Genomic DNA, 16,765 nt, shown 5'->3' with positions numbered 1-16,765 from the left:
CGAGCTGGAAGGAAGCTCGTAAATAAAGTCGCTAAAAGGAGGCGCACCCGAGCTGCCAGACAGGTCGTACTGAAAGTCGCTTCAAGGAAGCGCATCTGAGCTGGAAGGAAACTCATATTGAAATTCGATGAAAGGAAGCGCAACCAAGCTGGAAGAAAGCTTGCAATGAAAATCGCTGAAAGGAAGCGCAACCGAGCTGGAAGGAAGCTCGTACTGAAAGTCACTGTAAGGAAGCGCAGCCGACCCTGAAGGAAGCTGGTAATGAAAATCGCTGACAGGAAGCACATCCGAGCTGGAAGGCAGGTAGCACTAAAAGTCGCAGACAGGAAGCGCACCCGAGCTCGAAGGAAGCTCGTACTGAACGTCGCTGAAAGGAAGCGCAAGCGAGCTGGAAGGTAGCTCCTACTGAAAGTCACTAAAAGGAAGCACACCTGATCTGGAAGGAAGCTCGTACTAAAAGTCACTGAATGGAAGTGTAGAGAGCTCGAAGGAAGCTCGAACGGAAGTCGCTGAAAGGAAGCGCACCGAAGCTGCAAGTGAGCTTGTACTGAAAGGCGCTGAGAGGAAGCGCACGCGAGCTCGAATGAATCTCGTACTGAAAATCGCTGAAAGGGAGCGCAACCTATCAGGAAGGAAGCTCGTACTGAAAGTCGCCGATAGGAAGCGCATCCGAGCTAAAACGAATCTCGTACTGAAAGTCACTGAATGGAAGTGTACAGAGCTCTAAGGAAGCTCGAACAGAAGTCGCTGAAAGGAAGCGCACCCGCGCTGTAATGCAGCTCGTACTGAAAATCGCTGAAAGGAAGCACATTGAAGCTGCAAGTTTGCTGGTAATGAAAGTCTCTGAAAGGAAGCGCACCGGACCTGAAAGTCAGCTCGTACTGAAAGCCGCTGAAAGGAAGCGCACCCGAGCTGGAATGAAGCTTGTACTGAAAATAGCTGAAAGGAAGCACACCCTACCTGGAAAGCAGCAAGTACTGAAAGTCACTGAAAGGTAGCGCACCCTAGCTGGAAGGAAGCTCATTCTGAAAGTCGCTGACAGGAAGGGCCCCCAAGCTGGAAGGAAGCTCGTAAATAAAGTCGCTAAAAGGAGGCGCACCCGAGCTGCCAGACAGGTCGTACTGAAAGTAGCAGAAAGGAAGCACATCCGAGCTTCAAGCAAGCTCGGAAAGAAAATCGCTGAAATATTGCGCACCCAAGCTGCAAGTCAGCTCCTACTGAAAGACGCTGAAAGGAAGTGCATCCGAGCTAGAAGGCAGGAAGTACTAAAAGTCACTGACAGGAAGCGCACCCGAGCTGGAAGGCAGTTTGTACTGAATGTCTCTGAATGGAAGCGCACCCGAGCTGGAAGGAAGCTCGTACTGAAAGTCGCTGGAAGGAAGCCCACCCGAGCTAGAAGGCAGTAAGTATTGAAAGTCGCTGAAAGGAAGCACACCCGAGCTTGAAGGATGCTCATAAATATAGTCGCTGACAGGGAGCGCACCCGAGCTTGAAGGAAGCTCGTACAAAAAGTCGCTTACAAGAAGCACACCCGGGCTGGAAGGAAGCTCGTATTTAAAGTCGGTGACAGGAAGCGCACCCGAGCTGGAAGGAAGCTCGTAAATAAAGTCGCTAAAAGGAGGCGCACCCGAGCTGCCAGACAGGTCGTACTGAAAGTCGCTTCAAGGAAGCGCATCTGAGCTGGAAGGAAACTCATATTGAAATTCGATGAAAGGAAGCGCAACCAAGCTGGAAGAAAGCTTGCAATGAAAATCGCTGAAAGGAAGCGCAACCGAGCTGGAAGGAAGCTCGTACTGAAAGTCACTGTAAGGAAGCGCAGCCGACCCTGAAGGAAGCTGGTAATGAAAATCGCTGACAGGAAGCACATCCGAGCTGGAAGGCAGGTAGCACTAAAAGTCGCAGACAGGAAGCGCACCCGAGCTCGAAGGAAGCTCGTACTGAACGTCGCTGAAAGGAAGCGCAAGCGAGCTGGAAGGTAGCTCCTACTGAAAGTCACTAAAAGGAAGCACACCTGATCTGGAAGGAAGCTCGTACTAAAAGTCACTGAATGGAAGTGTAGAGAGCTCGAAGGAAGCTCGAACGGAAGTCGCTGAAAGGAAGCGCACCGAAGCTGCAAGTGAGCTTGTACTGAAAGGCGCTGAGAGGAAGCGCACGCGAGCTCGAATGAATCTCGTACTGAAAATCGCTGAAAGGGAGCGCAACCTATCAGGAAGGAAGCTCGTACTGAAAGTCGCCGATAGGAAGCGCATCCGAGCTAAAACGAATCTCGTACTGAAAGTCACTGAATGGAAGTGTACAGAGCTCTAAGGAAGCTCGAACAGAAGTCGCTGAAAGGAAGCGCACCCGCGCTGGAAGGCAGCTCGTATTGACAGTTGCTGGAAGAAAGTGCACGGGAGCTGGAAGACAGCTCGTACTGAAAATCGCTGAAAGGAAGCACGTGGAAGCTGCAAGTTACCTGGTACTGAAAGTCGCTGAAAGGAAGCGCACCCGAGCTGGAATGAAGCTTGTACTGAAAATAGCTGAAAGGAAGCACACCCTACCTGGAAAGCAGCAAGTACTGAAAGTCACTGAAAGGTAGCGCACCCTAGCTGGAAGGAAGCTCGTACTGAAAGTCGCTGACAGGAAGGGCCCCCGAGCTGGAAGGAAGCTCGTACGGAAAGTAGCAGAAAGGAAGCACATCCGAGCTTCAAGCAAGCTCGGAAAGAAAATCGCTGAAATATTGCGCACCCAAGCTGCAAGTCAGCTCCTACTGAAAGACGCTGAAAGGAAGTGCATCCGAGCTAGAAGGCAGGAAGTACTAAAAGTCACTGACAGGAAGAGCACCCGAGCTGGAAGGCAGTTTGTACTGAATGCCTCTGAATGGAAGCGCACCCGAGCTGGAAGGCAGTTTGTACTGAATGTCTCTGAATGGAAGCGCACCCAAGCTGGAAGGAAGCTCGTACTGAAAGTCGCTGGAAGGACGTGCACCCGAGCTTGAAGGAAGCTGGTAATGAAAATCGCTGAAAAGAAGCACACCCGAGCTGGAAGGCAGCTTGTACAGAACGTCACTGAAAAGAAGCGCCCCCGAGGTGGAAGGTGTGATGTATAAGAAATGTTTGTTCATTATTTTTCATGGCTATATTAAGAAGGTGTTGTGGTTTAACCCGGCTGGCAGCTAAACACCACACAGCCGTTCGCTCACCCTCCCCCCTCCCTCTCTGGGATGGGGGAGAGAAACGGGAAAGTGAAGCCGGTGAGTTGAGATAAAGACAGTTTATTAAGACAGGAATATAATAATAACAATAATAATAATAATAGTGATAATGATAATAGTATTAACAATAATAATGTGTAAGAAAACAAGTGATGCACAATGCAATTGCTCACCACCCGCTGACCGATGCCCAGCCTATTCCCGAGCAGCCGGCCCCCCCACCCCGGCCAGCCACCCCTATATATTGTTTAGCATGACGTCAGATGGTATGGAATACCCCTTTGGCCAGTTTGGGTCAGCTGTCCTGGGTCTGTCCCCTCCCAGCTCCTGCTGCACCCCCAGCCTGCTCGCTGGCAGGACAGAGCGAGAAGCCGAAAAGTCCTTGGCCTGGTGTAAACACTGCTCTGCAACAATTAAAACATCAGCATGTTATCAGCGCTCTTCTCATCCTAACCCAAAACATAGCACCCTACCAGCTACTATGAGGGAAAATTAACTCTGTCCTAACTGGAACCAGGACAGAAGGGAACAATAGGAGTTGCTCAAGCGGCGGTAAAAACCTTGAGTCATCCTGCCTGTTGATGTCTCGGATATACGGTTGAGAGAACTTTGTGTAAACAGTACAATTGCCAACCCGATAACCCACTGCCCTATCTTAAGAAAAACTAACATGACCAAATAAGGAGGAGAAACACTGCAAACTAAGCAGAGGAAGACTACTGCCTTCATCCGCACGACCACCAGAGGGACAGAGACAACCCCCTAGCAACAATCGACGCAGCCGCAGTACTAGAAAGGGGTCACGTAACCCCCGAAGAACCTGATGATAAAAGGGGACTGCGAAAGGGGGAGGGTGCGCAACGTTTGCAGGAGCATGGACTCCCCGGTCGCTCAGCGCTGTTTTGCTTGCTGATCGTTTACTCAATAAACTAACCGACTTATTATAAATTCTTTCTGGCTAAAGAGTAATTTATAACAAATTTGGTGCCGTGACTCGGATAGAGGTAATTTGATCGGGAAGCCTATCTAAGGGGGCGCCCCGCCGATTTCGGCGGCCTTCGCCGGGACTATTGCCGTTCGAACCCTTTACCGACGAACCCTAAATTTCGGGCAGCAAGCAAATAAAGCCGGCAAAACCCCTAGGTAATCTTTGTGCACGAAGGCCGAACGAAGACCCACGGGGTGGGTAAGTATAGGCCGGTGAGCCGTTCGGTTGGGGTTGGTGATCCCGGAGTGCATCTGTGTGAGACGTCCAATTGAGGACGAAGTGAGTGCGGACCCCTCAGTAGTGCGGTTCCCACATCCCGCGAGGGACTGGGCCACGACCAGGGGGAAGCAGCTGCGTGTGTGTGTGAAAGGCGCTCCGGAAGATGGGACAGAAGAAGAGTAAGCCTTCTGGTCCCATGGGTGGGGTAATGCCTAGTGTTAGGTTGCCCCCTATTCCCCCAGATAGCCCACTGGGGTTAATGATTAAGAATTGGAGTGATTCCCCTTCTAGGCGGGGAAAGGATAAAGTAAAAATGATTCATTATTGTGTTGAAGTTTGGGGAGGTAGGCAAATTATTGGCCCATATTTGGGTCGTTTGAAGACTGGGTTTGTCAAGCCTTAAACGTTTATGTGAATGCAAAGGAACCTTTTTGTTTAGAGGAGAGCGAATATGCGAGTCTTTAGATTGGCTCAGAGAATCGGTTAATCTGTACCCTTTAAAAGAAAAAGGAGGGGCAAAATTACAAATTGTGGAGCCAAAATTACAATTTGTGGAGCAAGAGGTAAAGTACCTGGGTCACCAGTTAAGTAAGGGGACTAAGAAGGCAGACCCAGGCAGAATCAGTGGAATATTGGCTTTAGCGTCCCCGCGAACTAAAAGGCAGGTACAGCAATTACTAGGATTAATAGGCTATTGTAGACAATGGATAGAGGATTATAGTGGAAAGGTAAAATTTCTCTATGAAAAACTGACTAGAGACGGGTTGCTGAAATGGACTCGGGAAGATGAGGAATGACTGAACAAGTTAAAGGAGGAACTAGTACGCCCCCCCCAGTGTTAAGCTTACCAGATTTAAGGAGGCCGTTTTTGGTTTTTTTTTGTGAACAGCGCAGAACGCACGGCATAGGGAGTGCTGGCCCAAGAATGGGCAGGGAGTAAAAAACCTGTGGCCTATTTGTTTAAATTATTGGATCCGGTTAGCCGGGGTTGGCCAAACTGTTTGCAGGTAGTGGTAGCTGCTGCCTTGTTAGTGGAAGAAGCACAGAAGATCACTTTTGGGGGGGAAATCAAAGTAATATCTCTACACAATATATGCGGGGTACTGCAACAGAAGGCAGAGAAATGGATCACTGACGCCAGATTATTAAAATACGAAGGAATTTTGATTTCCTCTCCAAAATTAACATTAGAAACAACCTCCCTACAGAACCCTGCTCAATTTCTTTATGGGGAACCAAATGAGTCCTTAGGACATGATTGCCTCCGAAATATAGAAGAGCAAACGAAATTGAGACCTGATCTAGAAGAGGTGGAATTACCCATCGGTGAACAGATATATGTGGATGGTTCCTCGGGAGTAGTTGAGGGAAAGCAAAAATCAGGATACGCGTTAGTAAATGGGAAAACATTTGGGATAGTGGAATCTGGACCTTTGAGCCCTAGCTGGTCTGCCCAAGCTTGCGAGCTATGTGCCATACTGCGGGCCCTAAAATTGTTGAAAAATAAAAGCAGTACAATATATACAGATTCAAAATATGCTTATGGGGTAGTACATACATTTGGTAAAATATGGGAAGAAAGGGGGCTCATCAATTCACAAGGAAAGGGTTTAATACATCAGGAATTGATTACCCAGGTTTTACAAGCTATCAGAGAGCCCAAAGAAATTGCCGTAGTACATATAAAAGGGCATCAAAAAGGCCTCACCCCTCAGGTTAGGGGTAATAATCTAGCGGATCAGGAGGCAAAAAGGGCAGCATTAATGAGTATAAGAATTATAAGAACGAGGGAAGATTGCCCAGACTGTGGGAAATACTTAATACTTATACTTAATACTTAATATATAATAATTAATATAACAATCAATAATAATATAATAATATATAATAATGCTTAATATAATACTTAATACTTAATACTGTGGGAAAGACTTAAAGGAATTTCCATGTTATGATTGCTGGAAGGATTTTGGTTTTGATGCCATACAATGTAGTTGTCCGTTCTGGGAAGAGGAGGAAGGGAAATATATGCATTGCTACTTACACGGGCCCATATATACATTGCTCTGCTTTACGCTGCCAGAAAAGGATAAGATGGCTCAAATGGGTATAAAAGAGACTGATGAGGGTAAATGGGTATTGCCCGATGGACGGGAGATGCTCCCTAAGTCTGCAGCTTTAAGAGTGCTACGGAGGTTTCATGAAAACACTCATTGGGGAACTCAAGCGCTAGTGGATCAATTTGCTACAAAGTATATATGTATTGGAATATACAGTGTAGCAAAACGAGTTGTGAATGACTGCCTTGTCTGTAGGAGAGTGAACACCCAGCATATGAGAAAAAGAGTGTTAAGAGGTCGGGAACTGGCGCACCGACCTTTTGCCAAAATCCAACTAGATTTCACAGAGCTTCCAAAAGTAGGAAGGTACAAATACTTATTAGTGATTGTAGATCATCTCACGCACTTTGTCAAAGCCTTCCCAACGGCAAGGACAACGGCCCATGCCGTGGTGAAAATACTATTCGAAAATATCATCCTGAGATACGGGATTATAGAAACAATTGATTCTGACCGAGGTCTGCACTTTGTGTCGAAAGTGTCCTGAGAGACTAGGAAAGCTTTGGGGACAAATTGGGAATATCAGACTCCGTGGCACCCTCAAAGCTCTGGAAAGGTGGAACGAATGAATGGTGAAATTAACACTAGATGGGTCTGTTCATCGACGGGTGTTACTCCTTGCTTATCACTCAAACTCTTTAATGTGTCTCAAGATTTCTGTATACAGGTAATAAATGTACCAAGAATTCTGTACCATTCTGAAGAGTGCTGTGTATATGCAGACCACACTGGAGTAGTGAGGGATACAATGATGAAACTCAGAGAAGGACTGGAAAAGAGGAAACGAGAGAATGAAACCAGGCAGAATTGGTACGAATCTTGGTTTAATTATTCACCTTGGCTTACAACTTTGCTGTCAACAATAGCAGGACCCTTGTTGTTATTAAGTGTTAGGGCTAACCTTTGGACCATGTATTTTCAACCGAGTAATCGCAATTGTAAAAAGCCGTTTAGAGGCAGCGCATTTGATGCTTATCCGTGCTAAATATGAGCCTGTAACTATGGATGAGGATGCAGAAACTTTAATGCTCAGTAGTCAGGCATACCAGGAATTAATGAACAAAATAACTAGCTAAAAGAAAAAGGAGGGATTGTGATGTATAAGAAATGTTTGTTCATTATTTTTCATGGCTATATTAAGAAGGGAACAATAGGAGTTGCTCAAGCGGCGGTAAAAACCTTGAGTCATCCTGCCTGTTGATGTCTCGGATATACGGTTGAGAGAACTTTGTGTAAACAGTACAATTGCCAACCCGATAACCCACTGCCCTATCTTAAGAAAAACTAACATGACCAAATTGGCCACTTGCCGAGGCGAGGCCACTTGCCGAGGCGACCGGCTCCAGGGCAGACGCGTGCTGCAGCGGAGCGCGGGATCGGGACAGGCAGGGCTATTTTTCAGGCATCGAGCCTACGTGAGGGAGCCGCCAGGCACCGGCAGCCCTCGTGAGGGAGGCTGACGAGGCGTAGGCGGAGCCAGCAGCGTCAGCGACAGCTCCTCCCCCCGGCAGCCCTTAGGGAGTGCGAGCGACCAGGAGCGCGGCGAACAGGGCCGGCAAACAGGGAGTGACGCGGCAGTTAGCGAGGCAGTTAGCGCGGGCAGGAAGGGCGGGCAAGAAGGGCGGGGACCCATCGTCGCTCTGTTGCAGCTACCTCTCCCTTCCGTGCTTGTAACCTGCTTGCGTAGAACCTGACCATGGTATCAACCAGGCAGAAAAGCGTGGCCTCCGCATCTCGTGCGGCATCTCCAGCCACGGTCACCACGGTGGCTACTCAGACGGAGGGATCCGTGAAAAACGCAGCCGTCCAGGTCCTGGGCTGCAGAGTGTGCCCCAGCCTTCTGTCGGTCTCCGACAGCAGTGGTGGGTATGCCTGTGGGAGGTGTGCCCAGGTTGAAGAACTGCTCAGCCAGGTAGCAGTGCTCCGGGAGGAGGTGAACAGGCTCAGAAGCATCAGGGAATCGGAGATGGAAATTGACTGGTGGAGGTGCACTCTACCCTCTCTGAGGCAGGCTCACGAACCTGCCACAGCACAGGCATCTCCTGTTATGCAGAAGACGGAGGTTCCCTCCTCCTGCCAGGCAGCGGGAGGAGACCTAGATCAAGGGGGGGAATGGAGGCAGGTGCCTATTCGGGGTGGTAGGCAAGCCCTCTCTCTGCCCACCTCACCTTCTCATCTACCCTTAAATAATCGATATGAAGGACTAGAACAAGACAATCCGAATGACAAAGTAGATAAAAACCCGTCCCAGCTGGAGGGGGCGCCTAAGACAAGGCGACCTACACATCGCATTGCCACATCATCCTTCAAAAAAGAAAGAAGGGCTATTGTTATGGGGGGCTCCCTTCTGAAAGGGACAGAGGGACCGATATGCCGACCGGACCCAACCCGCAGAGAAGTCTGTTGCCTCCCTGGGGCTCGGGTGAGAGACTTTGCCAAGAAAGTCCAGCGCCTGGTACGTCCCACTGACTACTACCCGCTACTGGTCTTTCAGGCTGGTAGCGATGAAGTAGCAACGAGAAGTCCGAAGGCGATCAAAAGAGACTTTAGGGATTTGGGGCGACTACTTAGAGGATCAGGGGCACAGGTTGTGTTTGCCTCTGTCCTTCCGATAGGGGGGATCGAAGCTGAAAGGCGTGCTGTTCACATAAACTCGTGGCTTCGAGACTGGTGTGACCGGCAGAACTTTGGGTTCTTTGATCACGGGAAGGTCTATGCTACACAGGGCCTGATGGCACCGGATGGGATGTGCCTCTCTCGGAGAGGGGTAAGGATCTTTGGTCAGGAGTTGGCAGGGCTGATAGATAGGGCTTTAAACTAGAGTCGAAGGGGGAAGGGGCTAAAACCAGGCACGCCGGTGAAAACCTAAGGGAAGGTACGCTAGAATCAGAGGGGCTGGGTGCCAGTGAGGTCCTTCGGGCAGATCCACAAGGTGCTGAGTGTAAGGAGACGCACCTGAAGTGCTTCTACACGAACGCACGCAGTATGAGGAATAAAATGGATGAGCTAGAAGTCCTGGCCCAGTCCCGCAACTACGACATCATCGGCATAAGCGAAACCTGGTGGGATGAGTCCTGTGACTGGGGTGTTGCGATAGATGGTTACAGGCTCTTCAGGAGGGACAGGCAGGGTAGGCGAGGTGGTGGGGTGGCGATATATGTGAAGCAGGGGCTGGACTGTGTGGAACTTCAGGTCGGCGATGGCAAAGTTGAGAGCCTCTGGGTAAGGATCAAGGGACGACCGAATAAAGGGGATGTCGTTGTGGGAGTCTATTACAGACCGCCTGGCCAGGACGATAGCGCCGATAAATTATTCTTTACAGAACTAAGAGAGGCCTCGAGATTAACTCCCCTTGTCCTTATGGGGGACTTCAACTTGCCAGACGTTAACTGGGAGTGCCACACGGCTGACACGAGCAAGTCCAGGAGGTTCATGAAGCACCTAGATGATAACTTCTTGGTGCAGGTGCTAACGGAGCCAACTAGGAAAGGTGCCCTCCTAGACCTGTTGCTAGAAAACAGAGAGGGTCTGGTGGGAGATGTGGTGATTGGTGGCCGCCTTGGTCAAAGCGACCATGAAGTGGTTGAGTTCAAAATTTACGGTGACAGAAAGAAAAGTGCCACCAAAACCTCATCCCTAGATATGGGGAAAGCGGACTTCAGGCTGCTCAGGGAACTAGTCAGCAAGGTCCCCTGGGAAACTGCTCTTGAAGGCCTCGATGTCCACCAGTGCTGGTCATTCTTTAAGCGATGCCTCCTAGAAGCACAAGATCAGGCAATTCCTAAATATCGCAAGTCAGGCAGGCGGGGCAGGAGGCCGGCGTGGCTGACCAGGAACATTCTAATGGAGATTAGGCGGAAACAGAGAGTGTTTCGCTACTGGAAGGAGGGCCAGGTGTCATGGAAAGAATACATGGATGCTGTTCGTGTTTGTAGGCAGAAAATTCGTGTGGCCAAAGCACACCTAGAGTTGAAGCTGGCTGTGTCTGTGAGAGAAAATAAAAAGGGCTTTTTCAGATATGTGAATGGAAAAAGGAGAACTAAAGAATACATAGGGCCGCTCCTTGATAGGGAAGGTCTCCTCACAGACAATGGCATAGGCAAAGCAGAGACGCTTAACGCCTTCTTTGCCTCTGTCTTCAATGCCGATGATGGGCTTCGGGACCCAGGGTGCCCTGAGCTGGAGGACCAGGACGGTGGGGATGACAAACTCCCAACCGACCCTGAACGTGTGCGGGATTTGCTACTCCACCTGGATCCCTACAAGTCCATGGGTCCGGACGGGATTCATCCCCGGGTGCTGAAAGAGCTGGCGGACGTCGTCGCGGAACCTCTCTCAATTATTTTTCAACGATCCTGGGAATTTGGAGAGGTCCCGGTAGACTGGAAGCTGGCAAATGTTGTGCCGATTTACAAAAAGGGTCAGAAAGAAGACCCTAGCAATTACAGGCCTGTCAGTCTCACGTCAGTGCCTGGTAAAATCATGGAGAAGATGGTTCTCGAACTTATTGAGGCGCACCTGGGGGACAAAGCAGTCATTGGTCCCAGCCAGCATGGGTTTGTGAAGGGTAGGTCCTGCCTAACTAACCTGATTTCCTTTTATGATAAGATCACCCGTATGATGGATCAAGGGAAACCAGCTGATGTGATTTTTTTGGACTTCAGCAAGGCTTTTGACACGGTTTCCCATAGGATCCTACTGGACAAAATGTCCACCATACAGCTAAATAAAAACATCATATGATGGGTGAGCAATTGGCTAACGGGCAGGGCCCAAAGGGTTATGGTAAATGGGGCTGCGTCAGGCTGGCGGGCGGTCACCAGTGGGGTCCCTCAAGGCTCCATTTTAGGGCCGGTACTTTTCAATATTTTTATAAACGATCTGGATGTAGGAATAGAAGGTATTTTGAGCAAGTTTGCTGATGACACCAAACTTGGAGGAGTTGTGGACTCGAATGAGGGTGGAAAGGCCTTGCAGAGGGATCTGGATAGGTTGGAGAGCTGGGCGATTACCAACCGCATGAAGTTCAATAAGAGCAAGTGCCGGGTCCTGCACCTGGGACGGGGAAATCCTGGCTGCACGTACAGACTGGGCGATGAGACGCTGGAGAGCAGCCTAGAAGAGAGGGATCTGGGGGTCGTGGTAGACAGCAAGTTGAATATGAGCCAGCAGTGTGCCCTGGCGGCCAGGAGGGCCAACCGTATCCTGGGGTGCATCAAGCACGGCATCGCTAGTAGGTCAAGGGAGGTGATTGTCCCGCTCTACTCTGCGCTGGTGTACTCGAGTGCACCTCGAGTACTGTGTGCAGTTCTGGGCACCACAGTATAAACAGGACATGAAACTGTTGGAGAGTGTACAGAGGAGGGCTACGAAGATGGTGAAAGGCCTGGAGGGGAAGACGTACGAGGAACGGCTGAGGTCACTGGGCCTGTTCAGCCTGGAAAAGAGGAGGCTGAGGGGAGACCTCATGACAGTCTACAACTTCTTCGTAAGGGGGTGTCGAGAGGCAGGAGACCTTTTCTCCATTAACACCAGTGACAGGACCCGCGGGAACGGGGTTAAGCTGAGGCAGGGGAAATTTAGGCTCGACATCAGGAGGGGGTTCTTCACAGAGAGGGTGGTTGCACACTGGAACAGGCTCCCCAGGGAAGTGGTCACTGCACCGAGCCTGTCTGAATTTAAGAAGAGATTGGACTGTGCACTTAGTCACATGGTCTGAACTTTTCGGTAGACCTGTGCGGTATCAAGAGTTGGACTTGATGATCTTTAAGGGTCCCTTCCAACTCAGGATATTCTATGATTCTATGATTCTATGAAATAAGGAGGAGAAACACTGCAAACTAAGCAGAGGAAGACTACTGCCTTCATCCGCACGACCACCAGAGGGACAGAGACGACCCCCTAGCAACAATCGACGCAGCCGCAGTACTAGAAAGGGGCCACGTAACCCCGGAAGAACCTGATGATAAAAGGGGACTACGAAAGGGGGAGGGTGCGCTCCGTTTGAAGGAGCATGGACTCCCCGGTCGCTCAGCGCTGTTTTGCTTGCTGATCGCTTACTCAATAAACTAACCGACTTACTATAAATTCTTTCTGGCTAAAGAGTAATTTATAACAGAAGGCAGTAAGTATTGAAAGTAGCTGACAGGAAGCTCACCCGAGCTGGAATGCAGCTCGTACAGAAAGTCTCTAAAAGGAAGCGCACATGAACTGCAAGGAAGCTCGTAAATAAAGTCGCTGACAGGAAGCGCACCCGAGCTTGAAGGAAGCTCGTAGATAATGTTGGTAAAAGGAAGCACACCCGAGATGGAAAGTCGCTGAAAGAAAGCTCAGCTGAGCTGGAATGCACGCCTTACTGAAAGTCAATGAAGAGAAGATCATCCGAGCGGGAAGGACACCCGATAGGCACCCGAGCCTGAAGGAAGATCGCACTGAATGTCACTGAAAGGAAGTGCACCCGAGATGGAAGGAAGCTAGTACTTAATGTCGCTGAAAGGAAGCGCACTTGAGCTGGAAAGAAGCTCGTACTGAAAGGAAGCGCACCCGAGATGGAAGGCAGCTCGTACTGAAAACAGCTGAAGGGAAGATCATCCAAGCAGGAAGGACGCTCCTACTGGAAGTTGCTGAAAGGAAGCGGAACCGAGCTAGAAGGAAACTCGTACTGAAAGTCGCTGAAGGGAAGCGCACCCGAGCTGGAAGGAACCTCGTACTGAAAGTCGCTGAAAGGAAGCGCACCCGAGCTGGAAAGAAGCTCGTACAGAAAGTCGCTTTAAAGAAGCGCACCCGAGCTGGAGGGAAGCTCTTTCTCAAAGTCGCTGAAAGGAAGTGCACTCGAGCTGGAAGGAAGATCGTACTGAAAGTCCCTGAAAGAAATCTCACCTGAGGTGGAATGCACCCGTTACTGAAAGTCGCTGAAGGGAAGCTCATCCGAGCTGGATGGAAGCTCGTAATGAAAGTCGCTGAAAGGAAGCGCAACCGAGCTGGAAGGCAGCCTGAAATTAATATTGCTTAAAGGAAGTGAACCTGATCTGGAAGGAAGTTCGTTCTGAAAGGAAGCGCGATTGACCAGGTAGGCAGCTCATACTGAAAGTCGCTGAAAGGAAGCGCTCCAGAGCTGGAAGGAAGCTCATACTGAAAGTCGCTGAAATAAAGCTCACACGAGCTGGAATGCAGCCCGAACATAATGTCACTGAAAGGAAGTGCATGCGATCTGGAAGAAAGCTCGTATTGAAAGGAAGCGCACCCGAGCTGAAAAACAGCTCATACTGAACGTCTCCGAAAGAAAGTGCACCCGAGCTGGAAAGAAGCTCATACTGAAAGTCGCTGAAAGGAAGCGCACCCGAGCTGGAAAGAAGCTCGTACTGAAAGGAAGCGCACCCGAGATGGAAGGCAGCTCATACAGAAAGTTGCTGAAAGGAAGCGCACCAGAGCTGGAAGGAAGCTCGTACTGAAAGTCGCTGAAAGGAAGTGCAGCAGAGCAGGAAAGAAGCTCGTACTGAATTTCGATAAAAGGAAGCACACCCAAGCTGGAAGGAAGCGTGAACATAATGTCAGTGAAAGGAAGTGCACCCGAACTGGAAGGAAGCTCGTACTGAAAGGAAGCGCACCCGAGCTGGAAGGAAGCTCGTACTGAAAGTCACTGAAAGAAAGTTCAGCCGAGCTGGAATGCACGCCTTACTGAAAGTCGATAAAGAGAAGATCATCCGAGCGGGAAGGACGCTCATACTGAAAGTCGCTGAAAGGAAGAGCACCCAAGCTGCATGGAAGCTCGTGCTGAAAGGAAGCGCGTCCGAGCTGGAAGGAAATTCGTACTGAAAGTCGCTGAAAGGAAGCGCACCCGAGTTGGAAGGAAGGTCGTACTGAAAGTCGCTGAAAGGAATCGCACCCAAGCTGGAAGGCGGCTGGTACTGAAAGTCGCTGAAAGGAAGTGCACCCGAGTTGGAAGGCAGCTCATACTGAAAGTCGCTGAAAGGAAGCACACCCAAGCTGGGAGGAAGCTCGTACTGAAAGTGACTGAAAGGAAGCACACCCGAGATGGAAGGAAGCTCGTTCAGAATGTCGCTGAAAGGAAGCGCACTCGAGCTGGTAGTGTGCTTGTACTGAAAGTCACTGAAAGGAAGCGCACCCGAGCTGGAAAGAAGCTCGTACAGAAAGTCGCTTTAAAGAAGCCCACCCGAGCTGGAAGGAAGCTCATACTTAAAGTCGCTGAAAGGAAGTGCACCGGAGCTGGAAGGCAGATCTTACTGAAGTCCTTGAAAGAAATCTCACCTGAGGTGGAATGCACCCGTTACTGAAAGTCGCTGAAATGAAGCGAACTCGATCCGGTATTGTGTTCATGCAGAAAGTCGCTGACAGGAAGCTCACCAGAGCTGGAAGGAAGCCCGTACTGAACGTCTCTGCAAGGAAGCGCACCCGAGCTGAAAGGCAGCTTATACTGAAATTTGCTGAAAGAAAGCTCATACTGAGCTTTAAGGCAGCTTGTACTGAAAATCGCTGAAAGGAAGATTATCCGAGCTGGAAGGCAGCTCATACAGAATTTCGCTAAAAGGAAGCACACCCGAGCTGGAAGGCAGTTCATAGGTAAATAAGCTGAAAACAAGCAAACCCGAGCTGGAAGGAAGCTCATACTGAAAGGAATCGCACTCGAGCTAGTAGTATGCTTCTACTGAAAGTCACTGACAGCCAGCACACCCGAGCTGGAACGCAGCCCGAACTGAATGTCACTGAAAGGAAGCGCACCCGACCTGGAAGGAAGCTCGTACTCAAAGTCACTGAAAGGAAGCGCACCCGATCTGGAAGGAAGCTCATACAGAAAGTCGCTGATAACAAGCGCACCCGAGTTGGAAAACAGCTAATATTGAAAGTCGCTGAAAGGAAGCACGCCTGAGCTGGACGGCAGCTCATACTGAAAGGCGCTTAAAGGAAGCGCACCCGAGCTGGAAGGAAGCTCGTACTGAAAATCACTTCAGGGAACCGCTCCAGAGCTGGAAGTAAGCTCGTACTGAAAGGAAGCGCACCCGAGCTGGAAGGAAGCTCATACAGAAAGTCGCTGATAAGAAGCGCACCCGATTTGGAAGGCAGCTCATACAGAAAGTCGCTGATAACAAGCGCACCAGAGCTGGAAGACAGCTCATATTGAAAGTCGCTGAAAGGAAGCACGCCTGAGCTGGACGGCAGCTCATACTGAAAGTCGCTTCAGGGAACCGCTCCAGAGCTGGAAGTAAGCTCGTACTGAAAGGAAGCGCATCCGAGCTGGAAGGGAGCTCATACAGAAGGTCACTGAAAGGAAGCGAAACCGAACTGGAAGGAAGCTCGTACTGAAAGTCGCTGAAAGGAAGCGCACCCGAGCTGGAAAGCAGCTCATACTGAGAGTCGCTGAAAGAAAGCTCACCTGAGCTGGAATGCACCCCTTACTGAAAGTCGTTGAAGGGAAGATCATCTGAGCTGGAAGGACGCTCATACCGAAAGTCGCTGAAAGGAAGCACACCCGAGCTGGAAGGAAGCTCATACTGAAAATCGCTGAAAGGAACCGCACCCGACACTGAAGAAGTTCATTCAGAAAATCGATGAAAGGAATTGCACCTTACCTGGAATGCAGCTCGTACGTAAAGTCGCTGAAAGGAAGTGTCCTCGATCTTGTAGTATGCTTGTACTGAACGTCGCTGACAGGAAACAAACCCGAGCTGGAAAGCAGCTCGTACTGAAAGTCGCTGAAAGGAAGCACTACCGATCAGGAAGTAAGATCATACTGAAAGTCGCTGAAATGAAGCGCACCCAAGTTTGGAGGAAGCTCGTACTGAAAGTCAATGAAAGGAAGCGCACCGAAGCTGGAAGGAGACTGGTACTGACAGTAGCTCATCGGAAGCGCAGCCGAGCCTGAAGGAAGATCGCACTGAATGTCACTGAAAGGAAGTGCACCCGAGATGGAAGGACGCTCGTACTGAAAGTCGCTGAAAGGAAGCGCACTTGAGCTGGTAGTGTGCTCGTACTGAAAGTCGCTGACAGGAAGCGCACCCGAGCTTGAAGGCAGCTCGTACTGAAAGTCACTGAAAGGAAGCACACCCGAGCTGGAAGAACGCTCATACTGAAAATCACTGAAAGAAAGCTACCTGAGCTGGAAGGCAGCTCGTACTGAAAACAGCTGAAGGGAAGATCATCCGAGCAGGAAGGACGCTCCTACTGGAAGTTGCTGAAAGGAAGCGGAACCGAGCTGGATGGAAACTCGTACTGAAAATCGCTTCAGGG

The 16,765-nt window shown here is 49.9% G+C and overlaps 1 long non-coding RNA gene across 1 annotated transcript in view; it reads left to right on the top strand.

The window, feature by feature from the left end:
• Positions 1-3,077: 3,077 nt before the first annotated feature.
• Positions 3,078-16,765, top strand: part of LOC310888936 — a 207,360-nt gene continuing 193,672 nt past the window's right edge. Inside the window, exons 1-2 of the long non-coding RNA XR_014576264.1 lie at positions 3,078-3,128; positions 3,719-4,379. This is a non-coding gene — a long non-coding RNA (uncharacterized lncRNA). The remainder of the gene's footprint in view (positions 3,129-3,718; positions 4,380-16,765) is intronic.

This window comes from Anser anser, assembly GCF_964211835.1.
Source record: "Anser anser genome assembly, contig: SUPER_W_unloc_5, whole genome shotgun sequence".
NCBI classification, from domain to species: Eukaryota; Metazoa; Chordata; class Aves; order Anseriformes; family Anatidae; genus Anser; species Anser anser.
Note: the sequence above shows the minus strand (reverse complement) of the source record. Positions and strands in the feature narration are given on the sequence as shown.